At 44.8% G+C, this 17,085-nt stretch overlaps 1 protein-coding gene across 2 annotated transcripts in view; it reads right to left on the reverse strand.

Moving 5' to 3' along the window:
* The window catches only part of sema6cb (semaphorin 6Cb), a 204,217-nt gene that overhangs the window by 172,677 nt on the left and 14,455 nt on the right, over window positions 1-17,085 (reverse strand). For both annotated transcript variants that reach the window (XM_033640692.2, XM_078171252.1), the window contains exon 2: window positions 90-157. The gene's annotated coding sequence lies outside the window, so the exon portion shown is untranslated. The remainder of the gene's footprint in view (window positions 1-89; window positions 158-17,085) is intronic.

The following is a 17,085-nucleotide window of genomic DNA, read 5'->3' on the forward strand; positions in this document are numbered from 1 at the left end:
TCACATGACCTCGTCAGTCTAACCTCTGACAGCTGAGTGAACACAGACTCAGCCCTGTAACGACACACAGACACAGCGTGGTGGCGTACCTGGGCCTTCAGGCAGGTGAGTCCAGGGGTGGGGGTGGGGGGGCGGAGCAGGCAGCAGCTCTCAGTGTCTGTGGAGGAGAAATAAATCACCATTAGCATCATGTTAACAACACAGAGTGTACCGCTGACTTCCATGTGGCGGAGGGACGTTGCTCTGAGCTGCAGAGAACAGATGACGCTCTGATGTTTCGTGACAACAGGTTGATTTTCCAATAAGTGAACAAAATCTTTTGACAAATCCAAAAGCTCAGAGTCGCCAAATGTGACGATGGCGTCTCAGCTCGCAGTCTGCTGCAACAATCTGCTCCCACAGAAACGTCTTCACCTCGCCAGCACACAAAACTCAGCCTCAGATGAGATCACAAAAACTAGAATCACCGCCTCCAACAACCAGTCACATGACCGTTCACATCTAAACATGGACGCTTCACGCTGATCGGTTTTTACACTTTTTATTGTCATCATTTCACGTATCTCTGGTTATGAAGCTGATGTGCTGATGACTTTTCTTTCTTTCTTTAAAGTGATAAATGATGTGTGTGTGTGTGTGTGTGTGTGTGTGTGTGTGTGTCACTGATGCATCACAATAACACCCTATTGATACACAGTGATCAATAGAGATAAATAACAACAGTTACACTACAGGTTTGAATCTTAAGAATGTTATCATGATTTTGGTGTCATAGAAAAATATCCTTGATTCCATATCCGAGGTTGTGCTTCATATATTTCATGGTTCATCCTGAACAGCACCACGAGGCAAGAATTAAAAAGAAGAGAAATAAACTCACATGTGCAAAACAGAAGAAAAAACAATACAGGAAAATAAATAGTAATGACTAAATTAATATTTCTGCTCATATCAGATGTTATTCTCATTTAAATGCATTAAAATTCTGGTGGTGTAAATTAATTTTTCCAAAGTTTCTTGGTAAACTAGACACAGGGCCATCGTCTGTGAGACAGCTCGGATCAGCTGTTTGAAATAAAGGTGTCATTTCTGCTTTTTAACGTCCTCAGGAAAAATGAAGATCGACCTGATCTTTAAATCTGATCCTAAATCTTTAAACTCCTGATGACTTTAAAAGTCTTATTCATTTTATTAAACAGAGAAGAACAACAAAACGTCAAGTCGCTCACTGATTCATTTATCTCTGATTTTAACCAGGGACCCACTGATGTTTTCTTATTTAGTAACTGACTGATAATAGTCTGTGTGGATTTCATATCATCATTCTAAACTGAAGAGGTGCAAAAATTAACCTACAGACAGACAGTTAGACAAGATGGCGCCCACCAAGGGCGACACGTTACGAGCCTCTCGCTCCCTTTCAGTAGTTTTACTTTCTCACTCCACGTGTCCTCAGTTATTAACAAGCACCAGACAGGACATCAGACCAAGTGTTCCTGACTCTTGTATTTGTGTTCAACCTGAAGGTTTACTGAAACACCGGCTACAAGCGTCAACTGAAATGAGGAAGACATGGCGGGCTACTGGTGAGACGTCCTACTCACTCTCCCATCCCGAGCGTTCTGCAAGCTAATGTGTAATCAACCAGCAACAATCGAGACGAGCTCCACCGCCGCATCAGTGACCAACCAGTCATGTTCTTCTGACACGTAGCTAATATCAGACATCCTGGACAGAGCCACAACCAGAGGGCTTCATCATGCATCGCCTCGACCGCTCAGTTGAAGCGTCTGGCGAGTGTGTTTCCTGGTGAACAATTACTGGACGTTTCTGTTGTTTCTTTAAATTTCTGAGAGTAAAGTTCATGTTGAGAGGAGGTCTGTCTGCATCAGTCTGAGGCTGCTTCACCTCTTTTATTTTTACTATTTGGATTTTATGTAGTTTCATGTGTGTGCAAATAAAAATTATAAAAATAATTAAAAAAAAAACAAATCTGACCAGTTCATAAGGTCGCAGTGACCTTTGACCTTTAAATTCTTATCAGTTCACTGTTGAGTCCAAGAGGACGTTTGGTGTTCCTGAGATATTGAATCACAGGATGGGACAGACGGACAGACAGAGGGATGAACAACCTGAAGACACGCCCCCTCTGACCAGGTCTGTCACGTGTGCACAGACGTATAAAAACATTTCATCTGCAGATTGGTGTAAAAACGTAACGCCACCCTCAGCGGGCTGATGAGTCATTTTCTCCTGAACATACAGCACATGTTTTTCATTTGCTGCTGATGAGTTCTCAACATTAAGCATCAAAAAGCAATCAGAGGTTCAATCTGCAGCGAACTCTCCGAGGGCGCCACGTGCTGAACTCAAACAGTGAGTGACTTCACAATGAGCATTGTAGGAAGTCATTAACCGACTCGGCTGTGGCGGAGGAGGAGGAGGAGGAGGAGGAGCGTCTTTGAGTTAGCACCTCCTTCACACGTGGACCTGAGGAGAGCTGGTTCTGACCTGTGTTCTGCTCTGACCCAGTTGGATCCTGACAAATGATGATGATGATGATGATGATGATGATGGCGGCGCTGACCTCCAGCCTGCACGTCTCAGCAGCAGCAGAGTCCAAGCTGACTTGCAGAGGCAGCATCCTGTGGATTAGCAGGCGCAGCAGCTGGCAGCCACATGCCGCTGACGGTTCAGTTAAGGTTAAGGCAAAGCCGACTCGCCGGCTTATTTTTCTCCTTCATACTATGAACTTCTTTGTTTTGACAAAAGGACAACGAGGCCTGGATGGAGAGCACGGCTGCTGTGTTGAATCAATATCCTACCCTGGGTAGTGTGATCCCTTTGGGCAAATGGTCATTATTTCCTTGTTTCAGTGGTAAAGAGAGAAATGTTGATTGACAAGAGTCTGTGCTCACCGTTTGGAGGAACTCCGCTCGGCTCTGAACTCACCGCCTGAAAACAAAAACCATCAACGAGGCAGATAAGACTTTGTGGAAAACAAATACCAGCGCGGCCTCAACAAAAGGTTCCAGACTATCTCCGAGGCACTTAAAGTTCCCAGACTACAAATTGCCCCTAAATGCATCGTGATTAATTCAGCTGAGTGTGTTTGTGCAGCAGAACCAAGAAGGGTTTCAGTGACGTTGATCAGCTGGCCGCCTGCTGCAGCCGCACCAGCACGTCGTCCATCATGCGCTCGGAGACATTACGAAACAGGACGACTGCTGGAGAAGATTTTACAGACCTCACGACTCACAGCGCCAGAGTCTGATGCAGACAGAAAATCACGACACAGAGCCGAAGTTAAGTTCTGAGTGACACACAAACAGTCGTGAACACAGAGAGAGGGAGCTGCTGAACGTGTCCTGAAGAAGAAGAAGAAGAAGGAGGAGGAGAAATGACTCTCTGACCTAAATACAGCGCTCCAGCCTGGGCTCCGACTCAACTCCTGATGACATACATAAACACAATCCTTCACTGAGAACAATCCAAAAACCACAACTGTGAGCATAATCACGGCCTCTAAGCGTCGGCCTCCAGACCGTGGGACCGGATGTTTGTTTACCCCCTTTTGCTTTCTCTGAGCGACCTCGACCTCCGAGCCTTTGTCATGTGCACAACTGTCTCTGGACGCAGCGTCTCCTCAGAGCTCACACTTGTGGAATGGATCTTTTATTGATTGAGTAAAGTGATACAAGAGACAATACCACAAGCTCTGTGGTGATGTCAGCTCCCATTAACGACACGAGAAGACACGACGACACGTGTTCAGAGCAATGAGTCGCTCTGTGACAAGCTATTAATATGTGTTGATTGAAACAGCAGCAGCTGAGTGAGTCCTCCGCCCTGTTAATACTCGACTGTCTGATTAATCAGCTGAGCTCACTGTAGGAAGATTTAGTCGCTCATTATCCCAGATCTAAACTGCAGGGTGCCTCGAACACAGCTCTGAGGATCAGTGTCTGAAGCTTCATGAGATCATCCAGAGATTAAGACCAGTCTGTTATCGTGGTCAGACGCTTCACTAACACTGCCTCCTTCCTGCCTTTACTCACTCGCTCTTGTTCCCTCTTATCAAACCTGTTAAAGAATCATCTCAGAGTTTTTACTTAGTTCTGAGAAATCTGAATCATTAATTCCAGATTCTGTGTTTTATGATTTAATCACATTTAGTCATCAGGAGGAGTTTCTCACCAGCGATCTGATGATGTCACAGGAAGCTGCGTTCTTTAAAGCTTCCAGGGTGAGATGAGTTTGGTTATTTTACAGCTCAGGTCTGGATCACAGCTCCGTTAATATCAGGCTAATAAAAGTCTTTACTCAGAGGACACAAAGACGCCTGTAAAGTTTCTTCATGCAGAAACAAGTGGGCCTGAAATATTAGCTTCACCCTGACGGGGATAATCAGGTTTGAGGCTGATGATGATGATGGTGATGATGATGATGATGATGAGTTCTCTGTTTCAGTCTTATTTGTGACCTTTCTCTGTTTGACTGGAGGAGATGGGAGACATTTAAATGGCTTCCTGCACATACTGGACAAGGACAAACATTTACTCATAATTACAGAGTCCTCTGGAAACTCATCAAAATTAGAGCCGTGTGTGTGTGTGAGCTCCACATCTCCGCTCAAGTATCAGGACATGTCAGCAGCTCTGGAAAAAGTCAAACCTCTGAGCAACACCGAGAAAACACCAGCTTCTATTATTCAGCGCACAACGGACGAAGAGCCTGAAAGAAGACGATTAAAGTTCAGAGATCTAAAAACAGCGACAAATATTACTGTCTGTGACTGACTGCATGGTGTCTGTTAGAAACGGTGTTAGTGATGTTACTCATTAGATTTTAATTTCAAACCACTTTATTTAGCGGTAACACTCAGTGCGTTTCCATGACGACAGAGAAAACTGATTTATTTAAAATCCCTGTGAACATGTCAGTGTGAGTGAAATGTTCCTGCAGTGAATGTGTCACAGTGGGACTAACACACCCAGATCATGTGACTCCTGCATGTACAGCACAGGCCAAAAGTTTGGACACACCTTCTCATTCAATGCGTTTTCTTTATTTTCATGACTATTTACATTGTAGATTCTCACTGAAGGCATCAAAACTATGAATGAACACATGTGGAGTTATGTACTTAACAAAAAAAGGTGAAATAACTGAAAACATGTTTTATATTCTAGTTTCTTCAAAATAGCCACCCTTTGCTCTGATTACTGCTTTGCACACTCTTGGCATTCTCTCCATGAGCTTCAAGAGGTAGTCACCTGAAATGGTTTCCACTTCACAGCTGTGCCTTATCAGGGTTAATTAGTGGAATTTCTTGCTTTATCAATGGAGTTGGGACCATCAGTTGTGTTGTGCAGAAGTCAGGTTAATACACAGCCGACAGCCCTATTGGACAACTGTTAAAATTCATATTATGGCAAGAACCAATCAGCTAACTAAAGAAAAACCAGTGGCCATCATTACTTTAAGAAATGAAGGTCAGTCAGTCCGGAAAATTGCAAAAACTTTAAATGTGTCCCCAAGTGGAGTCGCAAAAACCATCAAGCGCTACAACGAAACTGGCACACATGAGGACCGACCCAGGAAAGGAAGACCAAGAGTCACCTCTGCTTCTGAGGATAAGTTCATCCGAGTCACCAGCCTCAGAAATGGCAAGTTAACAGCAGCTCAGATCAGAGACCAGATGAATGCCACACAGAGTTCTAGCAGCAGACCCATCTCTAGAACAACTGTTAAGAGGAGACTGCGCCAATCAGGCCTTCATGGTCAAATAGCTGCTAGGAAACCACTGCTAAGGAGAGGCAACAAGCAGAAGAGATTTGTTTGGGCCAAGAAACACAAGGAATGGACATTAGACCAGTGGAAATCTGTGCTTTGGTCTGATGAGTCCAAATTTGAGATCTTTGGTTCCAAGCGCCGTGTCTTTGTGAGACGCAGAAAAGGTGAACGGATGGATTCCACATGCCTGGTTCCCACTGTGAAGCATGGAGGAGGAGGTGTGATGGTGTGGGGGTGTTTTGCTGGTGACACTGTTGGGGATTTATTCAAAATTGAAGGCACACTGAACCAGCATGGCTACCACAGCATCCTGCAGCGACATGCCATCCCATCCGGTTTGCGTTTAGTTGGACGATCATTTATTTTTCAACAGGACAATGACCCCAAACACACCTCCAGGCTGTGTAAGGGCTATTTGACCAAGAAGGAGAGTGATGGAGTGCTGCGGCAGATGACCTGGCCTCCACAGTCACTGGACCTGAACCCAATCCAGATGGTTTGGGGTGAGCTGGACCGCAGAGTGAAGGCAAAGGGGCCAACAAGTGCTAAACACCTCTGGGAACTCCTTCAAGACTGTTGGAAAACCATTTCAGGTGACTACCTCTTGAAGCTCATGGAGAGAATGCCAAGAGTGTGCAAAGCAGTAATCAGAGCAAAGGGTGGCTATTTTGAAGAAACTAGAATATAAAACATGTTTTCAGTTATTTCACCTTTTTTTGTTAAGTACATAACTCCACATGTGTTCATTCATAGTTTTGATGCCTTCAGTGAGAATCTACAATGTAAATAGTCATGAAAATAAAGAAAACGCATTGAATGAGAAGGTGTGTCCAAACTTTTGGCCTGTACTGTATACAGTCAATCAGACCCAAACTGGCCGAGGCGCTCTGAGCATGCTCCACAGTTTCCGCCCCGGGCTTTGACCCGGAAGTCCAATAGCATTAAATGTGTAAGAGAAGAAGAAGCCGGTAACAACATGGAGAAATCTACATCCAGAGCCGTGACTTTTTGGACGGACCAAATGTACAGAGCTGTAAAGTTGTCCACCATGGTAGCAGTTAGCTGCTAGCTAACCGTAGCTAACTTGTTTGTCCATTGTTTGGTCTGTGACGTAATAGGTCAACAGGAAAAAGGTCCAATACTAACAAGCTGAAAGGGGGCATATCTCCACCTATCGTAGAGGAGTCGCACATACTTGGCTCAATAAATGGATTCCCCTCCCGTGCTTGTATACTGGGACAAGGACAGTAGGCCAGTTAGATGTCCTCGTCCAGCTGGGACTGTAGCTCCACTTCACTGTGACTGGAGACAGACTGATCCCTCATTGGACAGAAAATGTTCCACAGTACGTATTTTAAATGGAAGCTAGACGTCAACATTGGTCTGTAAACTGTGACACATATTTAAACTCACAGTTTGGGTGATAAACGTATCAGGGACGTTTCTACCCACTAATTTTCATTTGAACAGAAGTTTCAACTCAAACTGGTCTCAAAGAAAGAAAACAGTCCAAACTGAGCTGGTTTAATCTCCAAGGTGAAACACAGCTTGATATAAATATTATTCTTTATTATAAAGAGACTTTTGGATCATATTTTAGCTGCTGCTGGACTGTGGCACTTTGATCCTACGACACATGACCTCAACTCACTGAACAAATGTTAACACATATTATTAAAACACAATATTCTTTAGGGAAGAGAAACCCTTTGCTGATTATTACACGTCTGTTCAATATAATAATGATTTTAATAATACGTTTATCAGACCAGTATTTCTGGTGCTGACTTGTGAGTGGAGCTGTCGACTGACTGTACGTCACTAAACCTAAACAGGTTCAGTTTAAAACCTGTGGGACCTGTACGCTGACACAAGGTGTTCCTCTGACTGTTATCCAGCACTGTTGGTGTCTCCGTTCAGCTGCGGCCGCGCTCTATGAAACATCCAGGGACTCCACCTCAGTGAATATTAGAGACATAAAGACTGGACGAACCTCCAGCCGACCTCTGCACCGTCTGTGTGTGTGTGTGTGTGTGTGTGTGTGTGCGTGTGTGTGTGTGTGTCAGCTCAGGTAGTTTCCTGCTCTGCTCCTGCAGGTGGCTGCTTTTGTTGTTTTTTACTGAGCGCAGGTTTTTAACAGATCTGGACTGAAAACTCTATTTTCCCACAATGCACCATGGACACTGAACAATCCTCAAAAAGATCTAAAATCAGAAAGACGTCTATCCACTGATGAGTTTAAAGGCGTCATACAGAACATGGTGACAGAGACATGTTGGTGTTTCTTTTTCTCTGAGTTGTTGTTTTATTGTGGATTTTTGTATGTGATTAACGATATTAGATTTTCTGCTGATACGGAACAGATATAAAAGATTTCTATATTTATCCACTTTCTCCTTATTTCAGTGATCATCATCATCAAGTCTCCTCTGTACATGAATTAACTTCATGTCATACAGACAGACTCGTGTCATGACGGCCCATCAGCACATGGAGACATTAAATACAACACTTTCCAATGTGCTGTAAACTCCAGTTAAAGGCCCAGTGTCTCTTACTGGTCCAGTCTCTTACTGGTCCAGTACACTCTGACAAATAAAGGCCCGTCTCCATTAGAGGCCTGGTCTGTTCTTCAGATGTATAAAGTAAGTTATTAATCTTGTCCTCACATCAACAGAATCAAAAGGGTTTTATAACAAATGAATCCAAGTTGTGAGGATTGTTTCAACAGGATAAAGTGTCGTTGTGTGTCAGGAGCCTTAAAACTCACTCTCTCAGAGTCAGATCAAATATACTGTAATTATACAGTAATATTCAGACTGGTTGTATTTCCTGATCTTTGCTGAGCAACAGTTTTACATGAAAGGAATTAAAAGCCTGTTGACTTCAGTGATTTAATGTTGCATTTTACTGTGTTCTGATTGGCTGCTGCCTCGGCCTGGTCTCTCTTACACTGCCTAGCCAAAAAAAAAGTCACCACCAAAAAAAAAGGTCATACACTCTAATATTTCGTTGGACCGCCTTTAGCTTTGATTACGGCACGCATTCGCTGTGGCATTGTTTCGATAAGCTTCTGCAATGTCACAAGATTTATTTCCATCCAGTGTTGCATTAATTTTTCACCAAGATCTTGCATTGATGATGGTAGAGTCTGACCGCTGCGCAAAGCCTTCTCCAGCACATCCCAAAGATTCTCAATGGGGTTAAGGTCTGGACTCTGTGGTGGCCAATCCATGTGTGAAAATGATGTCTCATGCTCCCTGAACCAGTCTTTCACAATTTGAGCCCGATGAATCCTGGCATTGTCATCTTGGAATATGCCCATGCCATCAGGGAAGAAAAAATCCATTGATGGAATAACCTGGTCATTCAGTATATTCAGGTAGTCAGCTGACCTCATTCTTTGAGCACATACTGTTGCTGAACCTAGACCTGACCAACTGCAGCAACCCCAGATCATAACACTGCCCCCACAGGCTTGTACAGTAGGCACTAGGTATGATGGGTGCATCACTTCATCTGCCTCTCTTCTTACCCTGATGCGCCCATCACTCTGGAACAGGGTAAATCTGGACTCATCAGACCACATGACCTTCTTCCATTGCTCCAGAGTCCAATCTTTATGCTCCCTAGCAAATTGAAGCCTTTTTTTCCGGTTAGCCTCACTGATTAGTGGTTTTCTTAAGGCTACACAGCTGTTCAGTCCCAATCCCTTGAGTTCCCTTCGCATTGTGCGTGTGGAAATGCTCTTACTTTCACTATTAAACATAGCCCTGAGTTCTACTGTTGTTTTTCTTCGATTTGATCTCACCAAACGTTTAAGTGATCGCCGATCACGATCTCTGAGGATTTTTTTCCGGCCACATTTCTTCCTCAAAGACGATGGGTCCCCACTATCCTTCCAGTTTTTAATAATGCGTTGGACAGTTCTTAACCCAATTTTAGTAGTTTCTGCAATCTCCTTAGATGTTTTCTCTGCTTGATGCATGCCAATGATTTGACCCTTCTCAAACAGACTAACATCTTTTCCACGACCACGGGATGTGTCTTTCGACATGGTTGTTTAGGAAATGAGAAGCAACTCATTGCACCAGTTGGGGTTAAATAACTTGTTGCCAGCTGAAAGATAATCGCCCATGCAATAATTATCCAATAGGAGGCTCGTACCTATTTGCTTAGTTAAATCCAGGTGGCGACTTTTTTTTTGGCCAGGCAGTGTATAAAAGAGATTTTCATTCTCCATGAGACCTCTGGGTAAATAAAGATAAATAAATTACTAAATTACTTAATTAATAAAGACAGATCTTTAAACTCAGCTTTAACTTGATGTTGCCTCGTCATTTATCACGTTTTTAAGTCTCGTCTTTGATGTTTTCCACTATTTTTCCCCTTGTGTTTGTTTATTCTTTTAAATATTATCTATTTAAAATATTTTATTGTCGTAATGTCCAATTATTTCAGTCCTGCTCTGCTCTGTGCAGCATTTTGAGCTGCACGACTGTGTGAAAGCTTCTGTATAAATAAAGTTTGATTTGTGTTCTCTGATCTCAGCGTTCACTCTGTCGGTGCACTGTGTTTATCACAGAAGGAGGTTACAGCCCAAACCACAAACTAAAACTCTGCTTGTATGAAAATCAAATCTCTGTCCAGCCTGTGCGTCACCTGATTCACACTCTGACCTGCGCTGACTGACGGCCGGTGAAACTGTCACCGTGTTTGTGCGTCTGCTGAACAACAGCTGATCAGCGCAGCAGCAGAGGAGGAGGAGGAGCGGAGGAGTGCTCAGCAATCATCTGGACACAGAACACACTCGTGGCCTTTCTGTGCTCTGCTGCCTATTAAAGGAAAACATGTGGTCGAGTGTCTGGTTTCAGGGAAAGTGAAAACACACACCCACTGGGCGACACAGAGGAGCAGAGGAGTCAGGCATGTTGTGACTTTCCCTTCCTCTGGATCTCATTCCCTCACTCCTCATCGCCACAGGGGGTCGGGCTAAGTGACTTGACCCCTCCCACTGGAGAAAATCAATCAGTATTCAGGTGATGCCCCCCCCCCCCCCCCAGCAGCTGACCTCTGACCCCAGCGGGCCGTCGTCAGAGAGCGTGACAGGGATTTGTCTGTGCGACGCTAACAGAGTCCTGGTGTTGATGAGGAGGGGAGGGGCGCGACCTGACCCTGTCCACCTTCCACACAATAAATCCAGCTGAGGAGTTCAAGGTGGGCTGACCTGCATCCGACCCCGTCTCTGGAAACACGGCTACAAGCTCCAGCTGAGCCTCGCCGCCCTGCGTGCCCCTGAGCGAGGGGAGAAAATGTTTGGAGGGCGGCGCCACGACGCAAACAACACATTTATTCAGTCATATTTCCCTTCAGCCGACTGTGTGACATCCCAACAGTTGGGAAGCCTTGTTCCTGTCATGGGAAGTGCATGAGGGGGCAGAATTACCATAGCGTAATTACTCAGGGGAAAGATCCAGACTCCAAGGAGCAAGACATAACCCATAATTTGCCATTGTGCTCCCTGTGCAATTGACAGTCGGTCTATGATATTGGAGATAAATGTCGGAATTCAGGCTGTTAGTTTAACTGATGGTGCATTCAGTATGATAATAACCACGGCCCTGCACGCCCAGAATCTGATGAGCAGTCTCGCAATAGCTCCTCGCCACTTTCCCTCCCCTCCATGGGGTATTATCATGCTAATCTAAAGGAGCAGAAGAAGAAATACATTTCAGTGAATGAGGAAATATAATACGAAGCAGGGACCTCTGGAAGCGTGAGGAGACAAAGGAAGGGAAATTCACCCAGCGCCGCCTGAGCAAAGCTCGGGTGACAAATGGACACAGACATTCTGCTGGCTGCTTAATTAAAAGAACATAGCCTAATTAAAAAGATCCTCCTGGTGAATGGACGAAGTGACCTGTGTCTCCGGCACATGTCGGTCGCCGAGCAGCCACAGTCTCTGCTCTCTGAGTTTTTTATGCATTTCATTTTCACATCAGAGGGGCTCTGAGTGACGAGCGGCAAACAGCAAAGTGGAGCGAGCTGCAGGAAACACGCCAGATCATGGTGGGGGTGCTGGTGCCTGTTAAATGACTCATGATTTCCATTAGACACTCCGTCAAACTCACACAAGAGATTTGATTAAATGTAATTCCACATCTTTGCACAAAACTTTTGAACATATTTGTTTTTTCAGACCACTACGTCAGGTTTCATCTCATGTCTTTGTCAATAGAGACGCAGCAGATACGATTTTCATGGTCAACTTTGGTTTCCGATATTTTCAAAGACCTGTCGAGCTCACAACACGTCTGGAGCTCTTCTGTAAAGCCACTGACAATCAATATATGATATCAAAGATGAGTTTCATCAGAGATACTCTGGAACAGAAGAGAACTCATTACATGCTGCACACCTCTACGGGGGCGTGGTCGTCTCTTCCCACCTCGTTTGGAAGTGTCAAAAACGCCACGTTAATGATTAAATTAGATTCACAACAACACAACTTAATGTTTGTCTCTTGGTTTTATCTGCCGGCTGAGTGTCTGATATCAACTGAGCATAAAGGCCCAGACGCACCAAACTGACGCCAAAGATCTAGCGAGAGCCGCGTGCTGCTGCGCTGCCTCTACTTTGATCCAAAAAAGGTGACCATGAACGCACCACAGAGACTCCAGCTGACGGCCAATCAACACCTCTGTTGTGCTCCTGCTGAGAGGAAGTAGCTCTCTCTCTGTATCCATCATTGAAAAAGGGAAACAGGAAGAGCGTCTTGATGCTAGTTAGCCAGTTAGCACATGAACAACACAATCAAAGCATATTTACCTTGTGCCAGTGAACAATAACACAAACCATCAGGAAACGTTTCTGCTAAAGAGAAAAATAATCTGACATCATGGAACAAGTTGGTTTGGTCTTTGGTGTTATTATTTTATTACCTCCATAAGTCCCACAGACCCACACTGACGTTACAGACCACACTGACGTTACAGACCCACACTGACGTTACAGACCACACTGACGTTACAGACCACACTGACGCTACAGACCCACACTGACGTTACAGACCACACTGATGCTACAGACCACACTGATGCTACAGACCACACTGACGTTACAGACCCACACTGACGCTACAGACCCACACTGACGTTACAGACCCACACTGACGCTACAGACCCACACTGACGCTACAGACCACACTGACGCTACAGACCACACTGACGTTACAGACCACACTGACGCTACAGACCCACACTGACGTTACAGACCACACTGACGTTACAGACCACACTGACGCTACAGACCCACACTGACGCTACAGACCACACTGACGCTACAGACCACACTGACGCTACAGACCCACACTGACGTTACAGACCACACTGACGCTACAGACCACACTGACGCTACAGACCACACTGACGTTACAGACCACACTGACGCTACAGACCACACTGATGCTACAGACCACACTGACGCTACAGACCCACACTGATGCTACAGTCCACACTGACGCTACAGACCCACACTGACGCTACAGACCACACTGATGCTACAGACCCACACTGACGCTACAGACCCACACTGACGTTACAGACCCACACTGACGCTACAGTCCACACTGATGCTACAGACCCACACTGACGCTACAGACCCACACTGACGTTACAGACCCACACTGACGTTACAGACCCACACTGACGTTACAGACCCACACTGATGCTACAGACCACACTGACGCTGCTTTCGGCCTCTCACATGTCCTGAGTGTGTTTTACCCAGACTCCTCCAGTCGTGACATTAAAGTAATGGTGCGGTGAGGCGGTCGGTGCTTTGTTTACTGCGAGTTGGTTTTCATGCTGTCAGTCACCAGAAACTGCTCCTCAGGGAGAGAGGGGGGAGGAAAAACAAGGGAAGGCAATGAAGAGACATCAAACTGCCGACGAGGATTCACTGGCTGGAGTGAGGAGGAGGAGGAGGAGGAGGAGGAGGAGGAGGAGGAGGAGGAGGAGTAGGAGGAGGCTGATGTGACTGTGTGGGAGTTGTTGTGTTGTTTCTCTGGGTTGAAATAAGTTTACTGCCTCACAGTCAATTAATGAACATGTTTTCCAGCCCCGAGCAGACACACACACACACACACACACACACACACACACACACACACACACACACACACACACACACACACACACGGGTTGATGACTGGGAGGTTGTTCTCGTTTTTGGAGAATCACAGTTTGACTCCGGTTCAATTTTCAGACGAACAGTTTGACTCTTTCACACACACACACACACACACACACACACACAGTAAACTCACATTAAACACACATTAAACTCACATTAAACACACATTAAACACACATTAAACTCACATTAAACTCACAGTAAACACACATTAAACACACAGTAAACACACATTAAACATGGCTTAATAGAGACAGTCTGAAACGCAAATCAGCTTCACTATAACTCGCAGCATTCACAGACAAACACTTGTCTTTATCTGGACGCATTTTCCCCACCAATACAACATGCTAATGTTATTAGCACAAGTCTATGGCATTTTACATTGTATAAATTAGCCTAGCAGCTAGCGATCTTTTCCTCTTCTCATATGAAGCCAGGGACAACAGCAACATGTAACAAAGGTAACGGCACATAATTTGGCTCCATTACAACTCACAAGGTTCACTGACAAAACAACTGTCTTACACTAAACACATTTTCCAAACAAATACAACATGCTAATGTTATTAGCGCCAGCCTACGGTATTTTACATTGTATACATTAGCCTAGCGACGAGCAGAGATTTCCTCTGCTCATATGAAGCCAGGATAAATCACACACGACTTAAAATGCTATTTTAGTGGAGGCTTTACTGTCTTCACAATTTATTGTTTCTTATGTGTGAAATACAAGTAAATACAAGCTTTGTTTCCACTGAGGGAAATGGTGTCAGCTTACAGAGACAGACAGGAGGTCTGCGTCACCGCGACGCTGAGCATGAGGGTGGGCGAGTTCAACTTTCTGTCAACAACGGGGGTGTTTTGAAAACACCCCCGTTGTTGACAGGTAACTTAGCCTGTCCCCCCGCCGCAGGAAATAATGGATTAATCCTGGAAAGCTGGTGATGTAGCACTTTTCTCCTTATGAAAGTAACACGGCGATTATTCGACCAATGAGAATTTGGTCGGACGAGAGCATAGCAACCAAATAATCGACTAGTCGACCAGGAGACTACAGCCCTAGTTAATACAGACTGAACCAACTCAGTATTATGTCAGTCGCATCAGATTTGGCTGTTCAATACGAATATTTGCAGATTCTGATTTTTTTTTTTTTATATATAATAAACAAGCTAACGGCGCTAACGACAGATCAGAAATGCACAAGTGACTGAGTCGTATGAAGTATCTGTGAGCGTCTCAGCAGCAGAGAGGAGATAATGTTAGTTTCTCCTCCTCTGTGTCTGCAGCTGTCTGTACCAAAGAGTAGCATGACAGTCAAGAGCGCTCACTCTGCAGCAAAATCTGGGACCAAAACGTGTCCAGAGGAACACTGTGCAGCACACTGAGTACTTCAGGCAGTCTGAGTGGACTGAGGTCTGACTGATGACTCCCATCTCTGACTCTCAGGGAGCAGCTCTACCATTAAGGTAAAGTCTCCACGTGCTGCACAGCCCTAAATAACATGCTTTAGAAGTAATGCTGAGACGTGTACATGTCAGAATGAGGAGACACCTGTGCACTCACACACACATTCACACTCACACACACTCAGGTAACTCTCAGTCTGACTCAGGTGTTAGAAATGTTTCATCTCTGACTGACCACTTCATCAGTAACAGACACCGTCATTCACAATGACAACAGTCACGTGATTCATTTCTACTATCTTTAAAGCAACAGGTGATGACATCACTGTTCAAACTGTTGGTGTCTGACGAGTGTTAGTTAGTGCTGGAACAGGAAGTGCACTAACAGGTCAGTCAGACACAGAACAGAGACAACGTGTAGCCAACAGAGAGGAAAACTAAACGCTAACCCCCTCTAATAAAATAACTACGATCATCAGAGTCCAGCATCAAAGGATGTCTCAGCACCTTGTGTCCACCAGAGAGGAAACAGGTTTAATGTCGCTCTGTCTCAGTGTCCTCGTCTCCTGACCAGGGTCAGAGACCAGAACCTGGAGCCAGTAGAAAGCCGTTTCCACCCAGCAGTGTGGAACAGTTCACATAGTTTCTGTCTCCACAGTGAAAGTTGTGGATGGTCCCAACAGAAGCGTTCCTTAGCGTCCCCATGTTTGGTCCCCCCTCTGTTGGGGTACCTAGCACACAGATCTGGTACTAAAAGGTGGAGCTAGAAACCCTGCAGTCTGATTGGTCAGTAGAGGACGCTCACTCTGGTTTTATGTAACCTCTGTTCATACATCAGTAAACTACAACTATAAAATGAAAGAGAAAAAAATAACTTCATTCACTGGGCCGACTGCCGGCAACTTTTAAGGTGGAACGTTAACTTGTAATGTTACTCAATGCATGAGTTGATGACGTGAATCCATCAGCACACCTTAAATTTAATTATTTTTTTCAGACCTTAAGTGACTTTTTTTCTGTCACTTTAACAGTATTTTTTGGACATTTCATTAAATTTTTTCAGGATTAATCAACATTATTTTTGGACAATTTCAATCAACTTTGACCATCACTTTAGTTTTTATATGACACACACTTTTAGTAATGACTTTAAAAATATAGATTAATGTGGAGCGGATTGTGTGAAGGTCATATATCTGATCATGGTTGCAGCAGACTAACAGCCTGTGTTTTAACGCAGTGAATCATTCATTTCACATCTGCAGTTTGAAACGTGGATTTAATAAAAACTCTTCTTCACGTCGACTGAACGCTCCGGGAGGCTCATGATGCACCTTAGAGTTATGTCCTCCTGACCAGAAGCATGAACCCTCTCCCCCTCTGGCCCCCCCCACTCCTACTCACTCCCTCCCAGCTGCAGGGGTGAGTCAACACATGGTTAATAAACCCACTCTCTCACACACACACACACACACACACACACACACTCTCTGTAGTTGAGAGGGCTGCTGAGGAGGGGGAGGTGTGTTTTACTCACCCTGGACCGCTGCCCAGTTTGGATTCATATGACACTAACTGAACCCCCCGATAAAGCCCCCCCCCCCCAAAAGAGCTCTTTAAAAATAGCCGGATTGGATGGAACGCCGCCCGGAGTTCTGAGAAACGGAGGAAAATGACCGAGCTA

Source organism: Epinephelus lanceolatus, chromosome 10 (genome assembly GCF_041903045.1).
Source record: "Epinephelus lanceolatus isolate andai-2023 chromosome 10, ASM4190304v1, whole genome shotgun sequence".
NCBI classification, from domain to species: domain Eukaryota; kingdom Metazoa; phylum Chordata; class Actinopteri; order Perciformes; family Serranidae; genus Epinephelus; species Epinephelus lanceolatus.